Raw genomic sequence first — 7,434 nt, forward strand, 5'->3', positions numbered from 1 at the left:
CACACTGCTTTAAATGTGTCCCAGAGATTCTGGTATGTTGTGTCTTTGTTCTCATTGGTTTCAAAGAACATCTTTATTTCTGCCTTCATTTCGTTATATACCCAGTAGTCATTCAGGAGCAGGTTGTTCAGTTTCCATGTAGTTGTGCAGTTTTGAGTGAGCTTCTTAATCCTGAGTTGCAATTTGATTGCACTGTTTTCTGAGAGACAGTTTGTTGTGATTTCTGTTCTTTTACATTTCCTGAGGAGTGCTTTACTTCCAACTATGTGGTCAATTTTGGAATAAGTGCGATGTGGTGCTGAGAAGAATTTGGGGTGAAGAGTTCTGTAGATGTCTATTAGGTCTACTTGGTTCAGAGCTGAGTTCAAGTCCTGGATATCCTTGTTAACCTTCTGTCTCATTGATCTGTATAATGTTGACAGTGGAGTGTTAAAGTCTCCCATTATTATTGTGTGGGAGTCTAAGTCTCTTTGTAGGTCTCTAAGGACTTGCTTTATGAATCTGGGTGCTCCTGTATTGGGTGCATATATATATTTAGGATAGTTAGCTCCTCTTGTTGAATTGATCCCTTTACCATTATGTAATGGCCTTCTTTGTCTCCTTTGCTCTTTGTTGGTTTAAAGTCTGTTTTATCAGAGATTAGGATTGTAACCCCTGCTCTTTTTTTGCTTTCCGTTTGCTTGATAGATCTTCCTCCATCCCTTTATTTTGAGCCATTTGTGTCTCTGCACATTAGATGGGTCTCCTGAATACAGCACACTGTTGGGTCTTGACTCTTTATCGAATTTGCCAATCTGTGTCTTTTAATTGGGGCATTTAGCCCATTTACATTTAAGGTTAATGTTGTTATGTGTGAATTTGATCCTGTCATTATGATATTAGCTGGTTATTTTGCTTGTTAGTTGATGCAGTGTCTTCCTAGCATCGATGGTCTTTACAATTTGGCATGCTTTTGCAGTGGCTGATACCAGTTATTCCTTTCCATGTTTAGTGCTTCCTTCAGGAGCTCTTGTAAGGCAGGCCTGGTGGTGACAACATCTCTCAGCATTTGCTTGTCTGTAAAGGATTTTATTTCTCCTTCATTTATGAAGTTTAGTTTGGCTGGATATGAAATTCTAGATTGAAAATTCTTTTCTTTAAGAATGTTGAATATTGGCCCCCACCCTCTTCTGACTTTAGAGTTTCTGCAGAGAGATCTGCTGTTAGTCTGATGGGCTTCCCATTGTGGGTAACCCGACCTTTCTCTCTGGCTGCCCTTAACATTTTTTCCTTCATTTCAACCTTGGTGAATCTGACAATTAAGTGTCTTGGGGTTGCTATTTTTGAGGAGTATCTTTGTGGCAGTCTCTGTATTTTCTGAATTTGAATGTTGGCCTGCCTTGCTAGGTTGGGGAAGTTCTCCTGGATAATATCCTGAAGTGTTTTCCAACTTGGTTTCATTCTCCCTGTCACTTTCAGGTATACCAGTCAAATGTAGATTTGGTCTTTTCACATAGCCCCATATTTCTTGGAGGCTTTGTTCGTTTCTTTTTACTCTTTTTTCTCTAAACTTCTCCTCTCGCTTTATTTCATTATTTGATCTTCAATCACTGATGCCCTTTCTTCCACTTGATGGAATCGGCTACTGAAGCTTGTGCATGCATCACGTAGTTCTCGTGCCATGGTTTTCAGCTCCATCTGGTCATTTAAGGTCTTCTCTACACTGTTTATTCTAGTTAGCCATTCATCCAATCTTTTTTCAAGGTTTTTAGCTTCCTTGTGATGGGTTCGAACATCCTCCTTTAGCTCAGAGAAGTTTGTTATTACCAACCTTCTGAAGCCTACTTCTGTCAGCTCGTCAAAGTCATTCTCCATCCAGCTTTGTTCCATTGCTGGTGAGGAGCTGCGATCCTTTGGAGGTGAAGAGGCACTCTGGTTTTTAGAATTTTCAGCTTTTCTGCTCTGGTTTCTCCCCATCTTTGTGATTTAATCTACCTTTGGTCTTTGATGTTGGTGACCTACAGATGGAGTTTTGGTGTGGATGTTCTTTTTGTTGATGTTGATGCTATTCCTTTCTGTTTGTTAGTTTTCCTTCTGACAGTCAGGTCCCTCAGCTGCAGGTCTGTTGGAGTTTGCTGGAGGTCCACTCCAGACTCTGTTTGCCTAGGTATCACTAGTGGAGACTGCAGAACAGCAAATATTGCAGAACAGAAAATATTGCTACCCGATCTTTCCTCTGGAAGCTTTGTCCCAGAGGGGCACCTAGTTGTATGAGGTGTCAGTTGGCCCCTACTGAGAGGTGTCTCCCAGTTAGGCTACATAGGGGTCAGGGACCCACTTGAGGAGGCAGTCTGTCCGTTCTCAGAGCTCAAACACCATCCTGGGAGAACCACTGCTCTCTTCGGAGCTGTCAGACAGGGACGTTTAAGTCTGCAGAAGTTTCTGCTGCCTTTTGTTCAGCTATGCCCTGCCCCCAGAGGTGGAATCTACAGAGGCAATAGGCCTTGCTGAACTGCAGTGGGCTCTGCCCAGTTTAAGCTTCCCTGGCCACTTGTTTACCTACTCAAGCCTCAGCAATGGTGGATGCCCCTCCCCCAGCCAGGCTACTGCCTTACAATTCAATCTCAGACTGCTGTGCTAGCGGTGAGCAAGGCTCCGTGGGCGTGGGACCTGCCAAGCCAGGTGCGAGATATAATCTCCTGGTGTGCCGATTGCTAAGACCATTGGAAAAGTTCAATATTTAGGCAAGAGTGTCCCAATTTTCCAGGAACAGTCTGTCACGGCTTCCTTTGCCTAGGAAAGGGAAATACTCCCACCCCTTGTGCTTCCCAGGTGAGGCAATGTCCTGCCCTGTTTTGGCTTGCCCTCTGTGGGCTGCACCCACTGTCCAACCAGTCCCAATTAGATGAACCAGGTACCTCAGTTGGAAATGCAGAAATCACTAGTTTTCTGCATTGATTACTCTGGGAACTGCAGACTGGAGCTGTTTCTATTTGGCCATCTTGGAATGGAATCCCAATTTTTGTATTTTTAGTAGAGATGGGGTTTCACCATGTTGGTCAGGCTGGTTTCAAACTCCTGGTCTCAGGTGATCCACCCACCCCGGCCTCCCAGAGTGCTGGGATTACAAGCATGAACTACCGCACCTGGCCGCATTTTCAACCCAAACAATAAAATACAAAGAATAAAAGTGTCTGTAATTCAGATTCCCATGGCAGCTCCATGACCGTCAGTTTGCAGTCCCATTGGTGAATTAGTTAAGTGACTCGAGTGATTCTGCTTTCTACAGATTCCTCTCCTTCCAGCTTCCAGGACTCTCGTGATTCATTCTGTTTCTCTGTGGAATGAGTGTTCACTTTGAGGACTTCTTTCAGAATCTCTACTTATAATCACAGAAAGGTTTTCCACCTTCGTGCAACTGCTCATGGTAAAATCTTGGTTTCTAAAGAATTTACTAATCTCTTTTTGTCTTTTTCTTTTTCTTTTAGAAACAGGGTCTCATTCTATCACCCAAGCTGGAGTGCAGTGGTATGATAAGAGCTCGCTGTAGCCTCAGCCTCCTAAGCTCAAAAGATCCTCCAGTCTCAGCCTCTGGAGTGGCTGGAACTACAGGCATGCACCACTGTACCTGGGTAATTTCTTTATTTTCTATTTTTTTGTAGAGATGAGGTCTCTATATTGCCCGGGCTAGTTTTGAACTCCTGGCCTCAAAGAATCCTCCTGCCTTGGCCTCACGAAGCACTGTGATTATAGGTGGGAGCCATCATGCCCAGCCTGGATTTACTGATCTTGATATGTTCTGCCTTTTCTGACTCCCTTTTATGTTGACAAAAACAGCAAGTAGCATGCCTGTGGTCCCAGCTACTCAGGAGACTGAGGTGAGGGATTGCTTGGGCCTAGAAGTTCTGGGCTATGGTGCGCTATGCGGATCAGGTGGCTGCACTAAGTTCAGCACCAACATGGTGACCTCCCAGGAGCAGAAGACCATCAGGCTGCCTAAGGCCAGGTGAACCACCCTAAGTCACAAATGCAGCAGGTCAAAACTCCCGTGCTAATCAGTGGTGGAATCATGCGTCTGAATAGTCTCTGTACTTCAGCCTGGGCAACACAGCAAGACCCTATCTCCAAAAAAAAAAAAAAAAAAAAACAGTAACATAGCCACACTTAGCTAAATTCTAAACTATGGTTCATGCTACCTAATCAGTCGTGTCTATTTAATGCAATAATGCCATTGCACACAACAGTCATAAGAGCAGGAAAAGAAAACACTAGAACACGCAATGAAAAGGAACAAACCTTTGACCAAACCAGGTGTTGTTTCTTGAGTCATATAAGTTAAAGGCAGTCCTGTTAAAGGTCATGATTTGCAATGTTCTGGTGTCCATTGAGTGGTTGTCAGGGTAGGGTGCATGTGTCTGATTTTACCCAAATTGTTCAGAAATGGCACTTGCCTGCCATCTCTGAAAGATACAGATGAATCTTAATATAGTCCTTGTCATAGCTTTTCTATGTTTTTTTTTCCAGTAGGACAAGAAATACATGGAAGACTTCATTGTCATGCTGGGTATAGTGACCCAGTGAAGATAAAGGTCCCCTAAGTAAATTGATAGCATGTGTATTTTATCAAAGTTTGCATTTCTTTCGAAGTGTAGCATCTGGCCAGGAAATATAATGTTCCCTCTTCTAGGAAATAGAGTGAAATTGTAATGAATGCAATACTTATCATTGACATGTCTATATCCCTGAAACTCTTGGAGTTCACTTTTCTCATGGGTGAAATCAAGATTGGTGAGTTATCTGTGCATAGCCTTTGATGTAAAGATAACGACACTCTCTAGCCACATTCCCTAGAAAATTTCAGCTGCCCCCTAGTAAGACGTTATGACTGTTACTCTTCAGAATTATGGGATGAAGAGGGCTCCATAAACCATCTCACTGAAATAGAATCAGAACCACCCACTCTTCTAGGAGCTGAAGGGAGCTTTTAAGCAGATCACAGATGACTAAGTGTCCTGGTAATGTCAGAGTTTCTGGGGGAAAAAAAAAAAAAACCCTAATAAAGAACAAAAGTGCTCCCTGCATTTCTGATGCAGGAGATAATTCTTGCTGAAGCAAAGCAAAACAAACAAATTTTTTTGCTTCTCATTCATATAAATTTTGCTTAACAATATTCAGCTCCAAAGAAGATATGACACATGTCATTTTGCAATAAGCAATCTGCTAGGGTGTTTTTAATGAAAAAATATCCAGGGATCTATCAAATGATGGGCAACCGACTCTTTTACCCCAAAACCAAAGTTCATCTGTTCATGGAAAATTTATAAAATGCCAGCTGAGCATCTGACTTCCAGGGTAGACTCTGGAGTCACAACGAATGGCATCAGAATAGCTCCTCTCTCAGCAAAGAGGATCAGTGTCAGTCGTGGCTATTAAAAAGTGCAATAAAGTGTTACAGGCAACAAGCTGAATGTATCCTGGGTTGAAACAGACACAGGTTAGAAAGTGAAAGGAATTCTACCTAGGGTGATCAGAGGAGAATCACAGAAAAAGGTCAATGTTTTCCCGTTTTCTAATAAAGTAGTCAGCCTGTCTACAAGAAAATTGAGTGAAGCAGATTTAGTTTAAGATTTGGGTTAAAGTCAGCACTGCCTCCATCTATTTCAGGTTGGGTGGAGAGGGTCATTCTCTTTAACAAGATGTTGTTTTGATACGATCCAGTGTGTTCAATTCTTTTAAATGTCTAGACTCAACATTGAAATTAAGAATGATGCTTCCTCCGGGAGTGGTGGGCCACGCCTGGAATCCCACCACTTTGGGAGTTGAGGCAAGCAGATGGCTTGAGCCCAGGAGTTCGAGACCAGCCTGGCCAACAGGGTGAAACCCCGTCTCTACTAAAAATACAAAAATTAGCTGAGTGTGGTGGCACATGACTGTAATCCCAACTATTCGGGAGGCTGAGACAGGAGAATCACTTGAACCCGGGAGGCAGAGATTGCAGTGAGCCGAGATGACGCCACTGTGCTCCAGCCTGGGCGACAGAGGGAAACTTCATTTCCAAAAAAAAAAAAAAAAAGGAATGATGGTGCGACCCGGCGCAGTGGCTCACGCCTGTAATCTCAACACCTTGGGAGGTTGAGGCAGTCAGATTGATTGAGCCTGGGAGTTTGAGACCAGACTGGGCAACATAGTGAGACCCTGTCTCTACAAAAAATATTATACAAAAATTAGCCAGGTATGGAGGCACACACCTGTGGTTCCAGTTACTCAGGAGACTGAGGTGGGATGATCACTTCAGCTCAGGGGTTTGAGGCTGCAATGAGCTGTAATTCCGCCACTGTCTTACAGCCTGGGAAACAGCAAAATCCCATCTCAAAAAAAAATTTTTTTAATTAAAAATTTAAGACAAAAAGAATGATGCTGCGTTTTTTTTTTCAAACCTTATATCCAAGTAGGTTATTAGGGAGGTAATTGAGGGAGCATTGATCAGGGAAAGAGGAAGAGAGGCAGGGAAAGGCAGGAAGCCAGTAGAGGTTGTACTTATGAAGCAGCTTGCCACCGGGCTATTGAAGCTGAGTCCTGTGCAGCAACACGGAGATTCAATGACAGACCCTCAGAATTATCCAACCCAGGGACGATGAAGATGAGATATTTATCCTAGAATTCCTTTTCATCCTTCTGTCCCAGCACCTTTATTTGGTCTTCCATGTAGGGGCTGAGAGCAGAGTCAATAGGACAATTTTGCCATGTGCTATGATGGCTAGGACCATGGAGCCATAAGCTGCGTGCAGGCAGCATTCGCCATAGATACGTATTTCTGTGTTAACTTGGAGGTTTTCTTGATCATTCTTTATATTTCCTCTCTGGATGACTTGACCAAGAGGGATGAGGGGAAGCAGAAACTAGGCAATCTTGTCCAGCAATAGTTTGAAATAGGCATAGTTTACTCCCAAAAGTAGGAATTGGGGACAAAGATTATATATATATAGAGAGAGAGAGATGGAGTTTTGCTCTTGTTGCCCAGGTTGGAGTGCAATGGCGTGATCTCGGCTCACTGCAACCTCCGCCTCCCAGGTTCAAGTGATACTCTTGCCTCAGCCTTCCGAGTAGCTGGGATTATAGGCATGTGCCACCATGCTCGGCTAATTTTGTATTTTTAGTAAAGACGGGGTTTCTCCATGTTGGTCAGGCTGGCCTTGAACTCTCAACCTCAGGTGATCCATCCACCTCCGCCTCCCAAAGTGCTGAGATTACAGGCATGAGCCACTGCGCCCAGCCAAAGATTGGATTTTAAGTGCAGTTTTGGCTGGGTGCGTTTGGCTCACGCCTGTAATCCCAACACTTTTGGGAGGCTGAAGCGGGCAGATCACCTGAGGTCAAGAGTTCAAGACCAGCCCGACCAACATGGTGAAACCCCGTCTCTACTAAATACAAAAAAAATTAGCCAGGCGTAGTGGC

This window comes from Mandrillus leucophaeus, unplaced genomic scaffold (genome assembly GCF_000951045.1).
Source record: "Mandrillus leucophaeus isolate KB7577 unplaced genomic scaffold, Mleu.le_1.0 Scaffold127, whole genome shotgun sequence".
Lineage (NCBI taxonomy): Eukaryota > Metazoa > Chordata > Mammalia > Primates > Cercopithecidae > Mandrillus > Mandrillus leucophaeus.